We start from the raw sequence: 25543 nt of genomic DNA, 5'->3' as shown, positions 1-25543 counted from the left end.
TTTGAGAATGTGAAATTTTGAGTGGAGTAAGTGAATCAATTGGAATCAACGAGTGTCTTTATATTATGTTATTTTAGTAACTATACATGTTGGGGGCAATGACATTTTTGTTGTGAACAAGGTTGCGAGGGCAACCGAAATGCGTTGACATTTTTCCTCATGCTTACCGAATACATGTTTTGAACATCTGATACCTGGAGTGCCGCATCTTTTTAAATTTTGATTCAGAGCTTGTGTGCATGTATATATTTATATTCAATTAAACAAAACAAAGGCCATGGGGACATTATAGTTAGGCTCACATTTTAAATGTACAAAACTGTAGAAATTCAACTGTTATCTCAAGTAACTATAACTCGTGCCCTAAGATTACTATAGCTCACGTCCCATGCCATTCCTTTAGGACTACTGAACAGATTTAAACCAAATAAGAAAAATACATCTTTCTGGACCAAGCGCTACCTTTCTGCCACATTTGGTGTAATTCCATCCAGTGGTTTTGGCGCTATCGCTGTTCAAAATCCCTATGAAAAAATTAATGGGCAAAACACGTTTTAGGACCCCTCCTTTTTCTTGGCCTCCGCTTCATGGATCACCCTGAAAATTTCCAGACCGCTGCTGAAGTGAGTGTAAAAGATTTTTGGGAAATTTCGGGAAGATTTCTCAACTTGCGCCAAAGATATAGGTAAATCAAAAAATGCTTTTTCCATATAAACTTAGTCCTAACTATGACGAACGCCACAAGGTTTTATAGATATGTATCACCTATTGGCGACAGCCAGTAGGTAGTTATAGTTAAGACCATTTTTTTCCATAGACAGAGGATTATTTGTTTTGCCAATAACTTTTAACTTTGGCACAGTTGGAGGAATCTTCACAAAATGTTCAAAACTAATATGACACTCACTTTAGCTGGTGTCTTGAAAGTTTCAGGGTGATCCATCAAATGGGGGCTGAGAAAGGGGGGTTCCCAAATACTTTTTTCCCATTCTGTGTCTATGAGAATTTTGCATTCACCAAATTGGGACAGAATGTGCTTTTTTGTGATTTGGTGTAAATCCATTCAGTATATTTGGTGTTATTTAAGGTTAAAAAATATAGGGACATGGATCCTTATTCCAACTACCCACGGTCGATCCATGGACCTGGGGGGAAAAGAAAGACCCTGATTGGCTGGCTGCAACCTGAGAGAAAAGTTGCAGCGGCCATTTTGTTTGTCGCATAAGGGTTCACGATGCAGGCATCCTGACCCCATAGGACACACAGAGGGGTCCCTTATGGACCCCTCCTGGGCAAAAAATGCCCAATTTCTTTTTCTTCTGATCCACAGATCCTCCGTGGGGCTCAGTGTGACCCCCTGTGTAAATCCATTGTGGATCTGTGGATCCAGAAAAAAAATGGAAAGAAAAAAAAACCTCACTGCAACCAACCGTTGCTGTGCACAGTGGAGCATTGTGTACAGCTTGGGTTTGCCAGAGACACTGGCCATAGACCAGGCCCTGTGCAAAACCCCAGCTATTTATTAACATATTCACCGAAACAACCAAGGTTACAGGGACGTTATAGTTAAGTTGTCATTTTACCCGTACAAAACCATAGAAATTTAGCAGTTATACTTATAGATATGCTTATCTGAAGAAACTATAACTTGTCGGAAATCAGCTTTAGGCAATGAGCGATAGTTTCTTAACATAAGTATAACTATAAGTATAGCTATAACTGCTATAACTGCTGAATTTCTATGATTTCCCCAACAGAAATGTCATGCACTCACAGAGCTTATAAATTCCACTAATTTGTTATGCCACTTCCACACAAAGGAAATAAACAAACACTTTTCGGCTCTTGGCCTTCAGAAGTGTCAAGGATGCCACCATTTCAACAATCTTAAATACATTCAATTCATTGACTGAGCAGTGCTCACATTGATCATTACATGGAAAACGGACTGTCAGAAAATCCCATTCCAAAATCATGATTACTCAGCAGCCATCTTAACAGGATTTGTAACTCACTGGTTTGTCAAAAATACTGCCACATATACCTTTGCAAGGCACTGTCGTTCATCCAATTATTCATTTTAAATAACTTACAAATTGGGAAAGGTGTATCAAAGAGAAACTTGAATTGACATTTCTCACATAAATATAGGAATGTATGTATATGTGTGTGTATATATATATATATATATATATATATATATATAGATATGTACATATCTATATATATATATATATATTCATATACATATATCTATATATCTATATCTATATATCTATCTCTATATATATATAAATAATATATATATTTTATATATATATATATATATATATACATATATATATATATATATATATATGTATATATATATATATATATATATATATATATATATATATATATATACTTTAGGTTGTCCTGAGAGGAAATAAGTCTCCAAGTACCCTTAACAACATGCGTACAAAGTGACCAACTGTTATCTATTTCTATGAGAAACAAGACGACTCAAAGTGTGGACTGAAAAAAGGAGGTAGGGCGCACACTGCCTGACATCGCAACACCCAGTTTGTTCAGATGCCTTATGGTAAATGATGTGCATGATAACACTTACTTCAGTTCAAAGTCTTGTGTTTTCACCATGGCTGGTGCAACAAGTGATGTGTATCTCTATTCATGTGCTTTAGGATAACAAGAATGCATGATTACTTGGCTCTTAGTAGACACCAGTAGTGGTCAGTAGTTGCAGAGTGTAGGGAAGGGTTAGTAAGTTTACAACTAATAATGATGTAATAGTTGGAGCAGCAGTGCTCAGGTAAAATAAGATCAAAGCATTAAAGGGGAGAAGGGTTGGACATGGTGATGGTCAGTTTTCTAACACTGACTGCTGGGGTGAGGTGAGGAGGTAAGTTAACCTGCGTAACCATTACAAGGGAGGTCATGTAGAGAAAAACTAATGAAAGGATGATGAGGAAGTTCTTTTGATTTTAAAGAAAGCCTCCCTTACTCTAGGAACTTGTCAGTTTTATACCAATCATTCGACTTACCCTTGAGAAGAATGCATCTGTACAGCTTTCACAACAACAAGCTTGAGACTATCACCCTGAGTCGAAGCCTTAGAGTAATTTAGAAGTTGCAGCCAATGAGCTGAAGAACTATGCCATGCATATGCTGACAACAATATTCTCTCAGCCATGTTTGAAAGGGTCAACCTTGCAGCACTTCTATGCTGGGCCAGTGGAGGACTGGCACTCAAGCGTCATCCACTAGTTTACCAGTGACACTCAAATTAACTGTTTTAGGGTACCATCATTAAGTGAGGAACACTGCCATTGGTAGTGTTTTGAGGACTCTTAAGGAGAAAAAATGGTCTTTTCTTGCTTAGAATCATAACCATTGTTAATTTAGGACATGATGTGCAAAGACTACATTTGCAAAAAGTAATCACAAATTGTGCACTGCGTTTTTGCAAATGCAGTCTTATTTTGCAAACCAACATATGTTCAAATAGGTCTATTCACACAATAATGTATCACAAGGAGTTGCAGAACAGCCTACTTCATTAACACTCATAAAGCAGGTCGCAATTGGCAGCAGTCATAGGAAAGGTGGCTTGCGAGGGTCAGCAGGCCACAAATTTGGTGATTGTGTTTAAATAAAGCAAATTTTTTAACATGCAGACTGTTTCCTTTAAAGGAATTAGGACTGCAATTAAAAATGTAGAAACCTAATTACACTGTGGGCCTAATTCACAAAGGTAACTTATACGCAATTTACATGCTTTAGTAAGTTAGTTTACACTTTGGAGTAAGATTACTGTTTATTGGAGGGTGTCTCAGTGCCAGTGGTTGGATATGGGCGGTACTGTACTTACTACAAAAGTGTAAGTCACTACAAAAGTGTAAGGTATGCTCAGAATATCCCCGGTCGTGCCTCTCAGTGTGACCCTGTAAGTGAGAGCCCTAACTCTCCTGACTTCGAGAGCGGCGCGCTCCCAATTGCCGTCTCTGCTTCTGTAGATGATGGTGCCCCGACCCGAGTTGGGACGCGGTTGCATGGCCTGATCTGAGGCAGCATGTACCGCCAATAAGGTAAGGAGCCCCCCAAAAGTGAGAGGAGCACTCCCCAGCCACCCTTTCTCCACTCTGCTGCTTGCTCGGGCTGGAGCAGCGCCGCGACTACGCTAGCAGCATCCGCGCTGCGGCCGTTAACTGCCATGTTCCCAGAGATAATGCAGTGTCACCAGCACAAGTCGTCGGGAGAGCCCAAGTAGCATACAAAGAGAGACGCTGCCTCTCAGGAGAAGGAAGGAGTCCTTTTCCTTCCTTCAAGCACGGGAGGAGTTCGACCTTGATCAAAGAGACTCCCAAAGAATTATGGATACCACCTCTCAGGTACTGGGAGGGAGGGACACTACAGGGCCAGAAGAGTTGAATTCCCTGGAGGGGAGGATCCCTTTTTTCCTAGGGGTACCCCAGGAAGATAGTGTGGTGGTGGGTCCAGCTGAGGAAACTATCAAGAATACTGTACTCATTTCACGGAAGGGGGTAATTTGTTTACCGCAAAAAAAGAAAATTGGGGGAAGAAAAAGGCAGTTCTCCCCCCCACAGCAGCGAAGAATTACACCTTCACTTAGGTCTTACTTTAAGGCAAAGAACGTGGCTGCCACCATGGTTACCCCAGTCACCCTCTCGCTCCATTGGTTGCTGACCCAAATGGAACTTGTCTTGGTCTATTTCTCCACCTCGATCCACACTCTCTCCATGTACAAAGGCGGGGGTGCCGGTGTTGGGTAGGCTGGTGCAGGTGCAGGCTTCGCTTGATACAGGAGAAGAAACTCCCCCTCAGATGAGGAATACCACTTCAGGGAATTTAATAGGAGACTTATCTAAATCTCAGCAAGAGCCATCAGAGGAGATAAATTTAGTGTCTGGCCAGACACCCTCTGTGGAATCCTTACTGCACTCCTTATCAAATTAAGTTAGGCAGGGTTTCTTGGTGTCACAGACAAATCAGAAGGGGATTCAGGAGGTATGCGAGGCATTGGCAAACAAGATGGACTTATTAACCCAAGAACTCAGATTTTGGAAAACAAGTAGACCAACTAAATGAAACAGTAGAGAAATATATCAAGGAAATTGATGCATTGAAAATTATGGGAAGCCAGAAATCTGAGAGGTTGGAAATTCTGGAGAATAATGAAAGAAGGAATAACATTAAAATAATTAATGTTCCGGAAGGGGCTGAAGGAGATGATAGTAGAACTTTGGTGGCAGATCTTTTGAAACAAAGTGGGGTGTGGGAGGGACCCGAGGATGTACTAATTAAAGATATGCAGCGTGTTCATAGGGATCCCTTCCGGAAACCACTAAATAGGACAAAGCCTAGGAGGACACTGGTGAACTCTCTTACCTATGTAATTGTGGAGAAAATCTTCTCAAAAGTCCTAAAAATGGGAACACTAGTGGCAAAAGGTTATTCCTTCGAGATAAGATCCAATGTGTCTCGCACCACTTCTAACAGACAATGGGAGTTAGGCAAGAGAATGGGGGAATTTAAGAATTTAGGAGCCACGGTGCAATTAAAATTCCCGCGACCCTGAGAGTGATGAGAAATAGTCAAATGTATAACCTACGGGATGATCAAGAAGCAGACTCCCGACTGGAAAAATTGAAGGAAAGCTAAAATTAGACCGGACTTTAAACCCAGTGTTCTCACTCTCTGCTCTTAGCCGTACTTGGTTTTTGATTGCATGATGAAGGGGCTAATCAGCGCCAAAATGGCTTAACAGCTAGTAAAGATGGGGGGGTTCCCCAGGGTGTGGGTTTGAAGGGATCTGGGAAGATCAGGGGGAGGTTGGGGGGGGGAAGGGTGTCAGGAGATTGTAAAATGTGTACCTCACATTAAGGTGGCCCGGCCAGCAATAATGTTTACAAAGGAGTCCGTAAGACTCCAAAAAATATATAGCAGAGATGGCTGGAGATAGTTTTTAGATTCTCTCTTGGAATGTGAATGGGTTGAGGGTAAGTCAAAGAAGGAATCATATTTTACAATATATCAAGGATTCCGCGGCTCAGATTGTAATGCTGCAAGAATCCCATTTAGCAGCTGTAGAAGCTTATGAGATTTTTAAATCCTTGACTTGGGTTAAGCAAATGGTTTGCTCGAATAATACGTGACATTCAAAAGGGGTTGTAATCTTGGTGGAAAGCGCACTTAATTCTTCTATTTTACACTCTAAGATGGATTCGAAAGGTAGATGGGCTATGGCAGGTGATAGGGTTAATAAGGTTTTCTACACCTTAGTATCTTATTATGGTCCAAATGTGGATGATACATCATTGCAGGAAGTATGTAAGGAGCTATCGGAGGCCCAGTACCCAATTATAAAAGCTGGAGATTTTAACACAGTATTAAATCATGTATTAAATAAATCCACCGGAAGTAAAGCGTCTGGATGTCAGAAGACGTCGGTGTATATTAAGATAATAATGGAGCACTATGCAATGGTGGACATCTGGAGAGAGTCTCACGGACGCTCTCGTAGTTTTACCTTCCATAATAAAAAGTATAAACATCATTCTAGGATAGATTACTTTTTATTAGCTAAGGCACTTAGGGCGTCCGTGGTGGATGTTCAACATATCCCAGCTCACCTATCTGATCATGCTGCAGTAATGTTGACTTTGGAGTAGGCAGGGTCACGGTTAGCAAGAAGGACGCTACATCGCTCTCTTTTGAATGATATTGAAGTCGTAGAGCATCTGTCGAGTGAAACCAAGTGTTTTTTAACTCAATTTGAACTCTGCCTTCCCCCATGTGGTATGGGATTCTTACAAAGCTTTTATCAGGGGGATTTTGATTAGCATCTCTGCTCAAAGAAACAGGGATCTTAGAGAGTCTAGAAAGAAAGCTAGTGAAATTACAGCTCGAGGGGAAGAATGATGACTTAATATTACTGGAGCTGTTGTCTAAAGGGGCATTGCTGCCAGTGGTAATGGAGGCACAAGTAAAGAAAAGATGGGAGGCAAGTAAATTTGCAAATTTTTAATATTGTGAGAGCACGGGAAAGTTGTTGGCTTGGAAAGCAAAATCAGATTTTGCTAGGAATTAAATCTCAGAGATAAGAGACCCCACTACAGGGCTGATTTTAAGGGATCCCTCAGAGATTAAGAGAGCATTCATGAGTTTTTTTAAAGTCTTATATACAGAGGACTTATTAGATGCAGTGGAGGTTAGGCTACCAAATGTAGAGGAATTAAGGATGGAAAAACTTGATGATGAAAGACAGTCTTTTTTGGAAGAAGAATTTCTAGAGGCTGAAGTAGCACAGGCTATGTCAAAAAGTAATAAGGGAAAAGCAGCTGATCCCGACGGCTTACCTGCTGAATTGTATGTAAAGTTACGTGGGGTTTTAGCCCCATTTCTTAAAGACCTCTTCAATCTAATTTGGAGGGGAGAATCCCATCTCCCAATATCTTGGAATGAAGCAATAATCATGATCATTTTAAAACCTGGGACGGACCCTTTACTTTGTGAATCATATAGACCAATTTCTTTACTAAATAATGATTACAAAATATTTACTAGTATCCTGGCTAATAGACTAGGGAGAAGTAAGGCACCTCTGAGATGACCAGAAGGGTTTCCTAAAGAATAGACATATGCATCAACTATCTCATGAACTGATAGGGGCAATTGATATAGCAAGGGCATTTGAGTTACCTCTGGCAGTTATAAACCTTGATGCTACTAAGGCATTTGACCGAGTGAACTGGAATTATCTAGATTCCATTCTAACAAATTAAATTTTGGTCCAAAATGTTCCGGGGCTTAAAAAAGTACTTATACTACCCCATTGGCGAGAGTGTTAATAAACGGGAACTTAACTCATTCTTTTCCTCTTACCAGAGGGACTAGGCAAGGTTGCCCTCTCTCTCCATTGCTGTTTGACTTATACATAGAGCCAGTGGCCCTTATGATCAAAAATGACATTCTGATTAAGTCATTTGTCTATATGGGTTGGGAGAAAAAAATATCCTTCTATGCTGATGATATTAAATTTTTTACGGAACATCTTGCATCGGCGCTTGATAGACTTGAGGTGATAACATGGGATGTCAGGTCTCAGGATATGCGGTCAACATGTCAAAAACAGAGATAATGACATGGAATATGAATGTGCAACACAGGTTAATAAAAGAGGAGATAAAATATCTTGGAGTTGAGATTTGTAAAAATTGTAAAATATTGCATTAGTAAATTTGAAATCTGTAGCACCTTTGACTCTATATGGGAGGGTAAACTTAGTAAAGATGTTTATTCTCCCTGAACTTACTTTCCTTTTTAATATGATCCCATTGGAATTTAAGGAAAAGAGGATACGAGATCTTCAAGCAAGAATAGATAGCTTTATATGGGTAAGGGTATTAGGATTGCCAGGAAAAAACTGTGAAGGAGGCATGTTAAAGGAGGGATTGCCCTCCCTGATATTCAATTATATGCATGGGCCTTCCAGTTAAAGAATGTAAAGGATTTACTAATAGGAGAGGGTGGTTCCCCTCAAAAGAAAGCTATGTTGAAAGGTGAGGTGAAGGGTGAACGGAAATTTATGTATAAATTTGGTCACCCAAGGTTTTACAAAAGAGTAAGGTTGAAAACATTACAAGCTGCCAAGTTACTGTTGGCTAAGATAAGGAGGATTATGAAGTTATCTTACTATAGAACTTATGCCCTTATCTGGGATTCCCAGGGAACTCCTGATTGCCTTAAAGATGCTCTATCTCGACCTTCGAAGGAGGCAGGCATTGTAGAATGGGGACAAGTATTACAGGAAGGAGCATTCAAATCTTGGGAGACTTTCCTATCTGTGATGCAGTGCTCATTATCTAGACTTAAATGCTATCAATTACAATCTTGGGCCAGATCTTTACAAGCTAGGGGCGAAGAGACTAATGGGTTAAAGGAGCTACTAAATAAGAATCAGTCTGGTAAGAAGGAAGTTGCCGTCTATTATAGAATATTTGTAGATAGCTTAGATTGTGAACAGAATTTCCCTGGCTCTCTTTGGGAGGATGTGGTAAGCAGGGAGGATATTAATATTATGGACATGGTCTTGGCAGCTTCTTTATAAGGTGATTAAGCCCGGCGTTTCTTAGGAAAAACCATCTCTTTGTCTTACATAGGGCATATTATAAGCCAAAAAAATTAAAAAGATCCAATACGAATGTTCAGGTAGCTTGCAGGAAATGTGGGCTAGAGGGGGCGGATGATGTTCATATGCTTATGTCATGCCCTCGGATATTGAGTTTTTGGGTGGAGATCTTTGAGGTTATGACCAATGTTTTACTGGTACCGCTGACGATCTCCCCTGAATTAGTTTTATTTGGGGGTTCTCTAGAGTTGCAAAACCTCCACAGCTCCCATAGAAACTTGCTGTTTTATTTAAAACCCTTAGCTAGGCGGGAGGTATGCAGATATTGGATTTCCCCCACTTCTCCAACTCTATTGGAATGGGTGTACGCAGTAACACAAGTATGTAAGTTAGACCTTTGTAGAACTGGTGTTAAAAATATACAACAGCTCTGGCAACCTTGGGTGATTTGGCTGGCTTTTATACTTCTTCCTCAGTATAATGTCCTATGATTATTTCAAACTTGGGGCGGTACTCAGAAACCTTACCCCTGTGGTTTTCGACTTCCCTGTATTGATTGTCTTGGACTCATCCAGGAGATGCTGGAACACAGACCGGGTCAGATCATAATGGGAGTATATAAAGAGATATGAGGACACAAAAAAAAGTGTAAGTTATGATAAAAGTAGAATTTGTGACTACCAAAAAGTAGTAAACGTACTGAAAAGTGTAAATTTACTCTAAAGTACAGTTTCTGAATCAAGCCTAATATGTATAAAGTGAAACAAATCCTCAAGACATATTTATGTATTCGGTTTAAGTGCCAAATCAATTGTTCATGCAGTTGACTCAATGCAAAAAAGCTAGCTAGTCTAATGTTGCTTATTAACAATAATTACAGCTCAAATAACTGTAAATGAGGAATTTGGTGCTCATTGTATTCACATAGTGATAATATAAAAATGACAAGTGAGTGTGTGTGTGTATACATACAACAAGCAGCTTACACTTAGATGATCACCTTCTAATAATAATAATAATAAGATGAAGAAGAAGAATTTTTGGTGAGTTTGGATTTTATATTACTATTTCAGAAATGCCACTTTTTTAGAAAGTGAGCATTTCTCTGCACTTAAAATCCATCTGTGCCTTATACCCTGTCTCAAATCCACGACTAGGCTGAGCTGGTTGACAGTTTTCTTGTGCATTCCACCCAGACAACCACAAACACAGGATACTCAGTCACACCTGCACTCATCTGCATACTGAATGGGTCTTCCGGGCCAGAAGGGTAGAGGAGCCTGACACTTACATTTCAAAGGCTAGTGGCCTACCCTCACACAATGGACTGCCAAACCACCTACTGGGACCCTGGCAGACAGACCTGTACCGAAAGGGGACCTTGTGCACTTCAAAGTTACTCTTTGAAGTCTCCCCCACTGCATTGTTGGGTATGTAAACTGGGCCCCTGACCCAACCAAATCAGACCCTTCTGTACCAGATCCTGCAACCTGTCAAGAGGATCTGCCTGGTTGCCCAGAGGACCTACCTGGGCTACTTTGCTGTGAAGGACTGCTGCCTTGCTGTTCCCCTGCTGCCTTGCTGGCCTCTGACTTTGCTAAGAAGTGCTCTCCAAAGGCTTGGATTGAAATTGCCACCTTTTTCTGAAGGCTTTTTCCATGCATCTCCTCCTCTGTGGTCTCTGTGCATGTAATTTTGATGCAAACCAGGTACTTTGTGCACACAAGAGACAATTGTTGATATTTAAAGACATAAGACTCTTCTTAACATTGCAAAAGTGATATTTCAAATTGTGCTTATCGAATCTTTATCGTTTTGACTTCAATTTAATCAGATAAATATCTTATATTTTTCTAAACCTGCATTGTGTATTTTTGTGGTGTTTTCACTGGGTTATTGCATGGTTTATTGCACAAATATTTTACACATTGCCTTCTAAATTAAGCCTGACTGCTCAGTGCCAAGCTACCAGAGGGTGGGCACAGGATAATTTGGATTGTGTTTGATTTACCCTAACAAAGATTGTGGTCCCTACTTGGACAATGGGGCATACCTCTGCCAACTAGAGACCCCATTTCTAACATTGGTGGCAGTGGTGGGATAGGACTTTTGTTTGTGCAGTGACATACAATAGCTACGTGTGCACTACCTACCCACAGTGAAAGGTCAATTCGATTTTTTCTCTTTTTTACTGCAATTTCTTTCTGCTGGACATTTGTAATCTAATCCTCAACAACATATCACTGGCAGAGTCTCAAGGAGGAGCTGGAGAGTTTGACCTAGCCAAGCAGAAGACATACACTGTCAGCCAGCTGAAAAGGTTCTGCAAGGGGATGGGAGTACCTACCCGGGTGCCTACAGGAAGGGGGAGTACCAAAAGGTGCTGAGGGCCCTGGCAGAAGCCCGTTCACAAGAGATTGTTGAGGTGGAGGGGTCAGAGGATTCGCCAATAGCAGTGGGGGATGACATCCCTGGATTTGTGCTCCATCAGGGAGCAGTGTCTTAAGTCACAGCCTGACTGCGGAGGAAAGGAGAGAGAGTTTCAACTGCAATTGGCCAAAATAAACATGAAGGCAGAGGAGAGGAAAGCTGAAAGAGAAGCCAAACAGGCTTAGGCTGACAGGGTTGTGGCTGAAAAGATACTACTTCTGGCTCATGAACTGAGTCTGAAAGAGCTGGAGCTCAAGTCTAGGCAGTCTGAGTCCAGCAGTGATGGTGTCAGCATACATTCAGGACCTGCTGGAGACAAAAAGGTTTGTATGCCCAAAGATGTGTTGCCAAGTTATGTGGTGGGAGATGAATTGACAAATGGTTTGATGCCTATGAATTTGCACTAAGGGCCCATGGGGTATCTGAAGATCAATGGGGGGCGGGTTTGTGGAAACATGTTCCAATAATTGGGAGGGATACACTTCTCACATTAGAACCAGAGGACCGTAACACACACCGGCTCATGAAAGTCTTTTTAATTGCCAATTTTAGACTGACCCCTGAGAAGTATCGCCAAAGGTTCAGGGACAGCAACAAACTCTCCACACAAATTTGGGTAGACTTCTTTGATTTTTCCAGCAAGGCAATGAATGAATGGGTGCGGGCAGTAAAGTAAATTACTATGTGGGGTTTTATAATTTGATCCAGAGAGAGCATATGCTCAGTGTTTGCTTTACAGAGTTGAACCAGCACCTAGTTGACAGTCAGCTGACTGATACTAGGTCGCTTGCTGAGGAGGCGGACCTCTAGGGTTCCCATCCTACAAAGGTGGTCAGGGTTCCCACCAGAAGAAAGATGGGGGAGAAAAGCTTAAAAATAAAGAATTCTGAAAAGGACCCCAAAATATTTCCCAGGGAGGTAGTGGTAACCATTGCCAACCTGATTCTGAAAGGGACCAGGATTCTTTGACTGTAAGAAAGGGCGGTTTGTATCCCAAAGCATAGAATACACCAAGTATGGTCACTCCAAGGGCAACTCCAAGTGTCAAAAGAGTCCCCACTGTAGAGCAGACACCTGGGTTGGCTAATGTAGTGCTGGGGGAGGAGGTAGACATAGATGGTTTTGGGGAGCAGATAGAGGTAACCCTAGTGTCCCTGGGAGATGAGGAAATGGTACCAAAAGCCCACATGCCTACTAATTCTTCCAAGTCTAGGCAGTGGGTCACCATTACTAGGCAAAGGATGGAGGCTCTGCGTGACACATGAGCCAGCATGACTACTGTCAGGGGTCAGCTGGTGTCAGCAGAGAAGGTTTTCCCCAATACATTCCACCAGGTCATAGTTGCTGACAATCGAAATAATCACCTACCAGTGGTTCTGATTCCCTTTGAGTGGGGATGGGTCTCTGGTACTCTGAAAGTAGCTGTGAGTCCTGCCATACCTGTAGATTGTCTGTTAGGCAATGACCTTGAGCACACAACCTAGAAGGAGCTAGAGCTCAGGTCTCACCTGGAGATGTTACGTTTGCCTGAGTGGGTCTGCATGACCACAAGGTCCATGGCTGCCTGGGAAGGAAGTCTAGGGTGTCTGGAGCCTGGAACAATGGCCCAGACAGCTGCCAGGGAGACGGGCAAGGGACATGGGAACCAGCCTCAGAAATTCCCACAGTGGTTGACAGGGTCCCTGAGGAGGAGGCCCCTGAGCCAACTGGGGAGAACATTGCTGCCCTGAGTGAGCTTGCTGGCTGGCAAGTTGAGAGTGTGCCAACCAGGGAGGAATTCGGCAAGCTGCAGAAGGAATGCCTCAGCCCAAGCACCAGGTGAAGCCTCTGGCAATCACCATATATATTGGGAGAATGATCTCCTCCACAGTGAGCCCAAGGTACCGGAGGCTGGGGCAGCATGTGCTGATGGTCCCACAGTGCTACCAGGCCTTCCTACTGGGCCTGGCTCACGACATCCCCCTGGTGGGACATTTGGGGCAAGACAAGACCTTTGACAGGCTTATCACCCACTTTTATTGGCCCCGAATGCAGGTGGCCTCAGATGCACTCTGTAGGTCCTGCTCAACCTGCCAGGCTAGTAGGAAGGCAGGGAAAAGGCTCAAGGCCCTCCTGACCCCACTCCACATCATTGGCACCCACTTTGAAAGGGTGGGCATTGATGTCATTGGTCTCTTGGACCCCAAAACAGCCCTAGGCAACAGGTTTATCCTGATTTTGGTGGACCATGCCACCTGCTACCTAGAGACAATCCCTCTGAGGACAGTGACTGCACCGGTGGTGACCAGAGCTCTAATGGGGATATTTACCCGTGTAGGATTCCCAAACGAAATTGTGTCTGACACAGGCACAAACATCATGTCTGCGTACATGAAGTCCATGTGGGATGCATGCGGGGCGATCTACTGGTTCACCACCACTTACCATTCTCAATCCAATGGTCTTGTGGAGAGATTTAACAAGACCTTGAAAGGCCTGATAACAGGCCTTCCTGAGGCCATGAGGCGTAAGTGGGGCGTCCTCTTGCCATGCCTTCTCTTTGCTTATAGAGAGGTGCCCTAGAAAGGGGTGGGGTTCAGCCGCTTTGAAGTTCTCTATGGGTACCCTTTCAGGGCACCTCTAAGCATAGTAAAAGAGGGGTGGGAGAAAGCTCCCAGGAAACCCCACCAGAATGAGGCCAGTTACATGCTGGCCCTCTGCAACCAGATGCAACACTTCTGGAAGAAAGCCAAGAGCAACCTCAAGGACAGTCAAGAGGTTATGAAACAATGGTATGACCAGAAGGCCACCCTGGTAGCGTTTCAACCTGGCGGCAAAGTTTGGGTCATGGAGCCAGTAGATCCTAGAGCTCTCCAGGACCACTGGTCTGGCCCATATGAAATCAAGAAGCAGAAGGGGGAGGCCACTTACCTAGTGGACCTCAAGTCCCCTAGAAACCCCATAAGTGTGCTCCATCAGAATTGAGTGAAGCCTCATTTTGAGAGGTCTGAGGTCAGCATGCTTCTGGTGACAGATGAGGGTCTAGAAGAGGAGAGTGAACCTCTCCCCGACCTCCTTTCTACCAAGGAAGGTGATGGGTCAGTGGAGGGTGTCAATCTCTTTTACTCCCTGACCCTAGATCGAAGAGGGGACTGGTACCAGTTCTTGGAACAGTTCTCTTCCCTGTTCTCCATCACTCCTGGACTCACACACTTGTGTGTTCATGACATTAACACAGGAGACAGTCCCCCTGTAAAGAACAAAATTAACTGAATGTCAGACAAGGTGAGGACTAGCATCAAGGAGGAAGTTGCTAAGATGCTGGCTCTTGGGGTGATTGAGAAGTCCAGCAGTCCCTCGTCCAGCCCTGTGATGTTGGTTCTCAAGGCTGCCGCTCCCAGTGCTGAGCCCAAGCTTAGGTTCCGTGTGGAATAACAGGGTCTCAACTCTGTCATAAAGACAGATGCTCACCCCATCCTCCGAGCTGATGAGCTCATAGACAAGCAAGGTGCTGCCAAATTCCTCAGTACCTTTGATCTCACATCAGGGTACTGGCAGATTGCCTTGACTGAGGGGGCTGAGGAGAGATCTGCTTTGTCTACTCCTGAGGGACAATATCAGTTCAGAGTAATGCCCTTTGGATTGAAAAATGCCCCATTACCTTCCAACGGTTGGTTAACGGGGTCCTAGCTGGCAAAGATGCGTTCTGCGCAGCCTACCTGGAGAACATTGCCTTCTACAGTTCCAGCTGGGAGGAACACTAGCTCGACCTCACGGAGGTGCTTCAGGCTCTGCAACATGCAGGCCTGACCATCAAGGCCAGTAAGTGCCAGATTGGGCAGGGTTCTGTGGTGTACTTGGAACACCTCGTAGGTGGTGGCAAGGTGCAGCCCCTCCAGACCAAGATTGAGACAATCAAGGCCTGGCAAACCACTTAGAACCCAGACAGTAGTGAAAGCCTTCTTGAGTTTCATCGGGTATTACCGCAGATTTGATAAGGGCTATTGCACCATGGTGGCCCCCTTAACAGAACTCACATCTAAGAATCAACCTAGGTTGGTGAATTGGACAGAGGCTTGTCAGAAAGCCTTTGACTCCCTGAAGGAAGCCATGTGCACGGCACCAGTGCTCAGGGCCCCTGTCTACTCCAAAGAATTGATTGTGCAGACAGATGCTTCAGGGCATGGCATAGGGGTGGTTCTATCACAGCTGAATGAGGAGGGCCTAGACAAACCAGTAGTCTTTATTAGCATAAGACTATTACCACAGGAACAGAGGTGGAGTGCTATTGAAAGAGAAGCATTTGCTGTGGTCTGGGCACTGAAGAAGCTGAGACTATACCTGTTTGGGACTCACTTCCGGGTTCAGACAGACCACAGGCTCCTCTGGTGGCTCATACAGATGAGGGGTGAAAATCCTAAACTCTTGAGGTTGTCCATTTCCCTACAGGGGATGAACTGTACAGTGGAGCATCGCCCGGGGACTGACCACACCAATGCTGATGGTCTCTCCAGATACTTCCACCTTAGCGATGTTAGCTCCCAAGGGGTTGAGTAGCTCTCCCCAGTTTCAGCTAGGGTGGGACACATGTAGAAAAAGGGGAGTTTAAGGCTTGGAAAGTACTTTTAAATGCCAAGTCGAAGTGGCAGTGAAAATGCACACACAGGCCTTGCAATGAAAGGCCTGGGACATGGTTAAGGGGCTACGTAGGTGGGTGGCACAATCTGTGCTGCAGTCCCACTAGTAGCAGGCCCTGGACACATGTAGTGCACTTTACTAGGGACTTATAAGTAAGTGAAATATGCCAATTGGATATGAACCAATGAGAGCAAATGCACTTTAGCATTGGTTAGTAGTGGTAATATGAGCAGAGTCCTAAAATCAGCAAACAAAAGTGACAGAAAAGTGGAGGGAGGCAGGCAAAAAGCCAGGGGATGGCCAACCTAAGGCTGTCAGCAAGTAGTTACATTTTGAATTAAAATTAAGTTACCAGGCATAATATTAATGAGAATTCTGAACTGCTGTGGCAGAAAATACTTTTTCAAATAAGATCCTACTTAGAGGCCCAGCGGTCAAACTGTCCTCAAGCTAAAACTTGACCCAGGGAGCAATAACACTTGAAGTGCACTAGGGGAGAAAATAGAAGAAGTTTTGTTATCTTGGCCATGATTTCCAAAGACAACAGTGTCAGTTTTGGGTACCTTATCTGATACTAGCTTTTGTTCAGCACTGCTTTGAGCAGTTTGGAAGAGCCCAGAAGTCAGATCATAATCAAAATCTATGTATTGTCAGAGTAAGAGTGTTAATGCAACCTACAACCACAGTCATCAGCTGATATTGGAAAGAAGGGAGACCCAACATGCTTGGTAGGAGTATGGGTATGTTACATATGTATAAAGAGCAATGGTTCACTAATAACTCATTTATCTTTTCGTAAAATTAAAAGACAAATCAGTTGTCCATTCCAATAACGCTATACCAAACCAAGCTAGACAGACCAAACATATTTATTAACAATAATTAGGGCTCTAGTAACTGCAAACATAGGCCCTCATTTCGAACCCAGCGGGAATTCCCACCGTGTTCGGGCTGGCGGTCTTTCCATTGACCGCCACCCTCCTGGAAAACCCGCCGGCTGTATAATGATCTCCCCGCCAGGCCGGTGGTCCGAGACAGTGTCTCCGCCTGCCGGCCTGGCGGGGAACACGGCCGCAACATTGAGGGCCGCCAATATTGTTGTGCGGCGGGTGCAGCAGCACCCGTCGTGCTTGTCACTGCCCATAAATCGGGCAGTGACATGCGCGACGGGTGCCTGCACAGGGGCAAAGTGCATGGGCAGTGCAGGGTCACCCCCTCCGCCAGCCTTTTCCTGGCGGGATATTCTGCCAGGAAAAGGCTGTGGCATTTGAAACATTAACCGCAAGGTAGCGCAGCTACCCTGGCGTATGGTGTTTCCTCCCACCGCCAGGCTACCTGGTGGCAGGAGCATGGCGGTGGGTGACGGCTGGCGGCGTCACCCTATTCTTTATATGGTGGTTCGGCCCGCCATGCCGGCTGGCGGCTTTAGCCGCCACTGTCGGCATAGCGGGCCGAACCGCCATGTTCGAAATGACCGCCCTAGTGCTCAGTGCCCATGGTGATCATATAGTGGAAACATAAAAGCAACAAGTGAGTGTGTTCATACATATAACAACTGAAGTCAGAAAAAGCAATTGTGTGTTCCCAAAATGTTGATACACAAGATGATCACCTATAAATGTTTCCACCTCATTGAGCAATTTAAAGGGTTGTCAGCAGAAAAATAATTTAAAGCACAAAGTCTGGAAATGGAAAAGTGATGCCAGAATTTATTGAACAAGGAAAATGGAATGGTATCTGGAAAGAAAAATGAAAATAAGCTTACTGTGCCCTTGTATGACGGTTCATGGATAAAGGTGAACCCTCCACAGTCTTCCCATTAAGAAACGAGGACCACCATTTTCAGAACTTAGGCGGTCATTTCGAACATGGCTGTTTGGCCCGCCATGCCGGCAGTGGCGGCTAAAGCCACCAGCCGGCATGGCAGGCCGAACCGCCATATAATGAACAGGGTGACGGCCGCCAGCGGCAGCCGTCACCCACCGCCATGCTTCCACCGCCAGGCAGCCTGGCGGTGGGAGGAAACACCATCCGCCAGGGTAGCTGCGCTTCCCTGCAGATAATGTTTCAAATGCCGCCAGACTTTTCCTGGCGGGATATGCTGCCAGGAAAAGGATGGTGGAGGGGGTGCCCCGGGGCACCCCTGGGGGCCCCTGCACTGCCCATGCACTTTGCATGGGCAGTGCAGGGGCCCCCGTGCAGGCACTGCCCGATTTACGGGCAGTGACATGTGCGACGGGTGCTGCTGCACCTGCCGCACAACAACATTGGCGGCGGCTCCTCATGGAGCTGCCCTCAATGTTGAGGCCGTGTTGCCCGGCCTGGTAGGGAGTTCATTATACGGCCAGTGGGTTTTCCAGGAGGCTGGCGGTCGATGGAAAGACCGCCAGCCCGAACACGGCGGGAATTCCCATTGTGTTGAAATGAGGGCCTTAGTCATTCCTAGTCAGGAAGGGTAGAGACCATTTTTCTGAGGAAAGATTGACCAGAGAAACAGTTGACATTCTAATCGTTTTTCAATCTAATCTTCTCTCAAAATTCTTCTTTTTAAAATGACTTCTCATCTATACGCCATGAAAACCTTAAATAGCTAATGCACTTATTTTTTCACAATTTTGTAGTCACTTTTGATATTCACTTCAAGGTAAACTTGCCCTTTTGTGTAAGTTTATAGGTTTTTTGTATTCACAAACTATGAGTTAATAGTAAGTTTACAACTGCGGAAGCTCCACACCTGTGCTGAAGACTCCGCACATAAAAAATAGAGCAGGTTAATCTTTTTATGTGCAGACTTCTCGGCCCCTACTGCAGAGTCTCTGCAGTCATAACCTTACTATTAACTTGTAGTTTGTGAATACCAAAACAGGTAAACATGCACATAAGTGTACTGTACTTTTGGAATCAGACCCTCAGTTTTTCTAAGTTTGTATTATTGGTCTTTGCCGTTCATTTTCCTGTCCCTCTTGTTAGTTGGAATTACGCAGTGGTGTAAAACCAAATTATGTGACAGGCTGACTAAATTATGCAGCAAGTAGAGGCAAAATATTTGGCAAATATGGAGCACCCTTTTCCATTAAACACATCTATGATGAAAATATAGTATATTTCATGTTCAATATGTACGCACCTCACCAGGAGATATTTAAGGGTTCAAAGAGGTGCACCAGACATGAGACTCTCCTAATATTTTAGTGCTCTGCTGAGCTTTGAGAAAAGTGGCTGTGATGAAAACATGATTTTTATTAGCCAAATAAAAACATCATGACAAAGAAGAAATTATTCTGTTCAGTCTGAATTACATTTAATTATGTTCATTTTTGATGCCTTGTTACATATTTGAGTTTACGTCCTTCAGTTGCAACCGCCGTGCAGCTGGTAGTGTTGTGGACATTGAGAAGGACAATGTACTAATGTCTTAGAATATTTGTTGCAAGGGAAACTTTTCCCAAAATAGACCAGGAAGCCTATTTACTATTCTACCTCCAGTACTGCAATATTTTGGGAAAAGTTAAAAATATCCCAAGTATTTTAAAAAATTGACGAAAGCTGTAATTTTGCAATACCAGTAGAGGTACGGAGAAAGCGCCACTCGGCACGAACAAATAGGAATACCACAATTGATTAACATCTTTCCTTCGCTTCAGCAAATGGAATAGTTGCACTATTAAGGCATCTTTACTACCTGTGTAAATGGTTAATTGCAACAATCAACAGCAGAAGGTAAATGCTCTGCAGAAAGCTTTTAAAAACGTATGATACACTTCATCTATAAATGGATAGTTTTTGTTAACATCTGCAAATTATACATCTGATGACAGATTATGCAGTGAGTGGGGTAATTTCATATTAATGCAGAAAACCCCGTGTGTGCCTATTATGTTTTTCCAGTGGCCCTATTTATATTGAGGTGCACAGTTAGTTTTTCTTGAGTTGTTCTTTACGCATCTACGAACATACACATACTAATTACAATCATGAAAAATACTAATGTATACAGTCTGACTGCTGAGTCATCTGTGGCACAGATTCGAGTTGACTGACACTAGCTTGACCCTGGCCACCATTCATTTCATTCTGAACGTCTTTTGAAGTTACTCAAAATATGAATTATACACCATCCAGAACAATGAGACATTTCAGGTCGTACTGTATAGTGATAACGATCAATAATAATTTAAGATTGGATAAAAATACACATTTTGTTGTTTTTCAAGAACCACTTACTGCTGTGGCATTTCTGAAATAGGTTGCATTACACTTGCCATTCAATCCCCAAAATGAAAATGGACACATGGTATCGAAATGTCAGAGTTATTAAGATTACTAATCGAACAATTATCTACTATTGGGGCAAGACTACTTTCTGTGTTAATAACAAGGGCGGATGGTTAATTAGTGTTTTGGGGCTCCGCCCATCAAATTTCCCGATTTCATAAGCATACTAATTTTCAAATTACCATTATAGTTTTAAAATAACAATTAGAAAATGAGTAAAGCCTGGCTAGCTATCACTTTCTGGCCCTCGCTGGATCGAGGGCCAAGCAGCCACACACTTTTTTTCAGGAACATGTACCATCAGTCGTACCTTTGTTGGCTAAGTCAGGGCCTTCTTCGATCCAACCCTCACCTGCCATTCCTTAGGAGCTTCTTGCCACAACCTTAGATGACGCAGAGCAAGCTAAGCTTTTTAAAGTAGCCCGTTCTCTTCAGCTTTTGCCCTATACTGCTGGGGGCTACCTATCAATCACAGTGTTCCTCGAGAATGCCGAGGTAGGCAGCTGTTCTCGCGGTCTCATTATTCGTTAGTGTCCTGATGATCCTTCCGTCTGTCTAGAGGACCAAAACATCATCGACTACTTTTACAGACCCAATGTGATTGTCTATAAAAACAAAATGGGCCGTGTTGTTCATGTTGATACTCACTCCTGATCATGTATTGTCACTCGTGTGTATCACTTGTAGATAGCACTGAGCACGTTTCTCACCACACACCGTCTGTGGTGTTACGATTGTTTTTAACTATAAATTGTTTAAGAAATTAATAATTTAATGCATATACACATTGATTATGATATTTATAGTCGAGGTACCCCTGTTCACAGCTCATAGTTAAGTGGTGTGCCAGTCTGTGGCCATATGATCTGGCACCTTCAGAGTCATGAAGTTTATGACTCTGGGACGTTGCATCACAAGTATTAAACAGATACAGGTAACATAGAGAGAATGGCTTAGCAAATGGCAAAATGCACAATGCTGGTTTCTTCTCAGTGCGGTCCTGTTAAGTTAAATTCCCTAAAACAACTTCCCAATTCCCTGTTGGTCAAGGGATCGCATGTTCACACTTTGTCTAATAAAACTAAAACTCCAGATCTATGAATTCTACAACTACTCGATTCACATGTCACTGTTTGGCTTCTCCTGTAATGTCCTCATCGTCCGACTTGTCAGGTAACAATATTGTTGCAGCTTGTACTCCACTCAGTGTCTCCATTATTCTCCTCCTGAGAAAGTCAGTCTTACACACATTACACACATTGTGTTACATTTAGCAAGAACAGCGCCTTCTAGCAATCGGCTCTCATGAGAAAGACTTTTAGCTACGAGCACATTTAAACAGTACAATGGAAAATCACAGTATAATTTTCTAAAACAGCCATTTTATCAAAGGTTAAGAAATACAGCTTGACATGAGGCCGTGCAGCTAGGCCAGGACTTCCGTTAAGTTAAGGCCTACAGTTAATAAAGCTGATACTTAATGCATAACCCTAAATATGACACATTACTACATTAATCTAACATATGCTCAACATTTCATATTAATAAGCTATTGATAAGTATACTTCGTGAAGATTGGCGGCCACTCATTGTGATCACATTTTCAAATGTGTGCATTATTTTTCTACATTATAAAATTTTTCTACACAAATCCATTGCTCAAAATACATAAACACTCATCAATAATTTTTATTAAAACACCTGCGCTAGCAGGGGAAGCCCTCTCATGCTGTTTCACCTTGTTCATTTTTCAGCGTGATCTTCTCACAGTTGTCACTGATTTATTAAGGTGTGTAGACTATGTGCTCTTCCAATCACTGGCCTCCTCTCTGAGAGAGTGAGATTGCATGGATGAGTGGGAGTAGGAGTGATTGTGAGTGACTGAGAATAAGCATGAGGCATCATATAGGAGTGAGAGTAAGGAAGTGTGAGTGCGAAAACATGAGTGAATGTAGGTCAGCATGAGAGAATGAAATTGTGCCTGCGAGTATGTTATGCTTGTGAGCCTGCCATAGGAGAACCCCGCCACCCCCACCTCTTGCTGACCCTGAACTTTTCTGGAAGAAAATTGTCTTACTTGATGGAATTACTGGCAACTATTAGGTCTCATCAATGTCAAAGATCGCCAGTCGCCACTGGCTAATGAATTATCGTGATGCAAATAAACCACTGCAAGTGACACAAACCTCTACTTTCTCTCCATTTTGATAGCAATGAAATGCATGGGCACAGCAAAGCTTAGCCTAACTTACATTATTTAGATGTGTACACATTAACATTAGCAAAGATAAAATGGTATCTCTAATGTTTTCATTTTCTTTGATTAGGAACAACGTGATTTATACTAGCACCAAACATGGCGTGGAAGTTGTGCAAATACCATGTTGAGGAAAAGTATGATTTGTAATCTCTTGCTAAAATTGGATTAGAATCATTACTGAAATGCAAATGAAGACAAGCTCAACATCAGCCTGTTATTTTAATTTCTCTCATAACATTTGAGGGATAGATCAGGCAGTCAAGATAATATTAATGAAATGCAAATGTGCCTTCTGTGAGTCCTGTTTGCATTTCAGAAATGTCCTTTCCACAGGCTGCTATTCCTCCGGCCACGGCATTATCTGGCGAGCTCTCTCCTGAATTTATGAGCAAATTCAAGGAATTTAGGCAGATGACATAACTAATGGATAGCATTTTGTGTGGGGATTATTGAGGTGGTTCCTGATGTGGTACATGAGGATACAGAAAACTCTTTGACCCTGATTACAAGTACAGGTGCTCTTTATCACACATGATAAATAACGATACCACGGAGTAGGTTATTTAATAGGTATGATAAATAGCACCTAATATGACTTTCTGGAGAATACCATGCAGATTTAGCTGTTTACCCCACCACAATACGCATAATATGGTATATATGGTATGCTTACCCCCATTCAATTTCAGCAGGTTTAACCTGCCAAAGTTTAACACATGTTTAAGTATTTAACAAACCTGATAATGACTGCAGTTGTTAAATACTGCTCTATAAGTAATTCCAACCTGTGCGTAACAGAGGCTTATGCACGGATCATAAACCACCAACTGACTCATACTCAGCTCCTTTGAATCCAAGTTAAATTGAAATTGGTAACAATTTCATTTTGCAATATTACAATTCACAATTCGTAGTACCTTCTATAAATACAATCCTCGACTTTTAAAGCCTATGCAATGGTTTAGACTAGGGTGGCATAAAGTGGAGTGGTGCAGAGTGGCATAAAGTGCCATTGTGAGGAGTGGAGAGGAGTGGCATGGAGTGGCGCGTACTCGAGTGGCATAGGGTGGTGTACATAGGAGTGGAGTGGAATACAGTTGTGAAGAGTAGAGTAGTGTAGACTATACTGGCATAAATGAAAATGTCATAAACTAGAGAGGCATACAGTGGGGTGGAGTGGAGTAGAAAGGCTTAGAGTAGAGTGGCATGGAGGTAGTGGAGTGGAGTGAAGTGGCATAGAGTGAAGTGGTGTAGAGTGGAGTGGAGTAGAGTGGTGCAGAGCAGAGTGACATAGAGTAGCGTGGAGTGGTATAGAATAGGGTAAAGTGGCATTGAGTAGCGTGGTGTAGAATTATGTCAAATTGAATGGCCAGGAGTGGCAAGAGTGGCATTGTGTGGAATGGTGCAGAGTGGAGTGGCATAGAGGGGTGCAGAGTGGCGTGGAGTGGTGTGGTGTGGCATATAGTTGATTGCTGTAGAGAAGAGCAGCATAGAGTGCCATAGAGTAGAGTGGCATACAGTGGAGTTGCAAAGAGTGGTATAGAGTGTCATTGTGTGGTTTAGAGTGGCATTGTGTGGTGTGGAGTGGTGTAGAGTTGAGTGGTGTGGAGTAGAATGGCATAGTGTAGAGTGGAGTGATGTATGCACAGTGCCATGGAGTGACATGGCGTAGAGTGGCATAGAGTATAGTGGGTAGGGTAGAGTAAAGTGGCGCAGAGTAAAGTGAAGTGGCATAAAGTAGAGTGGCATAGTGTAGAGTGCCAAATAGTGATATATAATCTGAGGGAAGAGTGGCCTTAAGTAGTGTGGCATGATATAGGATAGATGGGCATAGAGTGGTGTAGAATGGAGTAGAGTGATGTAGAGTGGCATAGAGTACAGCTGTGTGAAGTAAAGTGGTGTGGAGTAGAGTGGCATAAAGTGGCATTGAGTTGCATTGAGTAGGCTGGCGTGGAGTGACATGGAGTAGCTTAGAAAAGAGTGGAGGGGTGTTGAGTGGAGTGCCATAGTCTGGCATAGAGTAGTGTGACACAGAGTAGAGTGCCATAGAGTGGCATTGTGTGGAGTATAGTATCATGGAGTTGTGAAGAGCAGAGTGGCATAGAGTAGAGTGGCACAGAGTGGAGTGGAGAGTAGTACGATGGAGTAGATTGGAGTGGAGTGGTGCAAAGTAGAGTAGTGTAGAGTAGAGTGACATAAAGTGGGGTGGAGTGGCATAGAGAGGTGTGGAGTTGAGTGGCATGGAGTAGAGTGCAGTAGAGGGATATGGAGTGGCATAGAGCAGAGTGGAAAGGCATGGAGTAGAGTGAAATAGAGTGGCATAGAGGAAAATGGTGTAGAATGACATAGAGTAGAGTGGCGTAGAATGGAGTGGCATAGAGTGGCATTGCCTGGTGTAGAGTGCTGTAGAGTAGAATGGCTTAGAGTAGAGTGGCATACAGTAGAGTGACATGAGGTAGCGTCGCATAGACAAAAGTAAAGTGGGGTGGAATGAGTAAGGGCCTCATTATGAGTCTGGCGGTCTCAAGACAGCCAGACTTGTGGAAGAGGTCGGACTGCCTCACTCCTGGCTGTCTGACTACCAGATTACAACCCTGGCAGGGACACCACCAGAGGACCAACACCATTGCCAGGAACATGATTCCTGACAGGGTGGTGGTGGTCAGAGGCGTGGTCAGCCAGGGCAGTGTCAAGTTCAGCACCGCCATGCTCACTACGAGTCCCCTTTCTGCCAGCTCTTTAGTGGCGGAGTCCCCACCATGAAAAGACTGGTGCAAAGGCAGTGCTGGGGGCCCACCTGCCCAGCCCCC

Source organism: Pleurodeles waltl, chromosome 7 (genome assembly GCF_031143425.1).
Source record: "Pleurodeles waltl isolate 20211129_DDA chromosome 7, aPleWal1.hap1.20221129, whole genome shotgun sequence".
NCBI lineage: Eukaryota > Metazoa > Chordata > Amphibia > Caudata > Salamandridae > Pleurodeles > Pleurodeles waltl.
The sequence above is the reverse complement of the archived record's forward strand: the minus strand, read 5'-3'. Positions refer to the sequence as shown.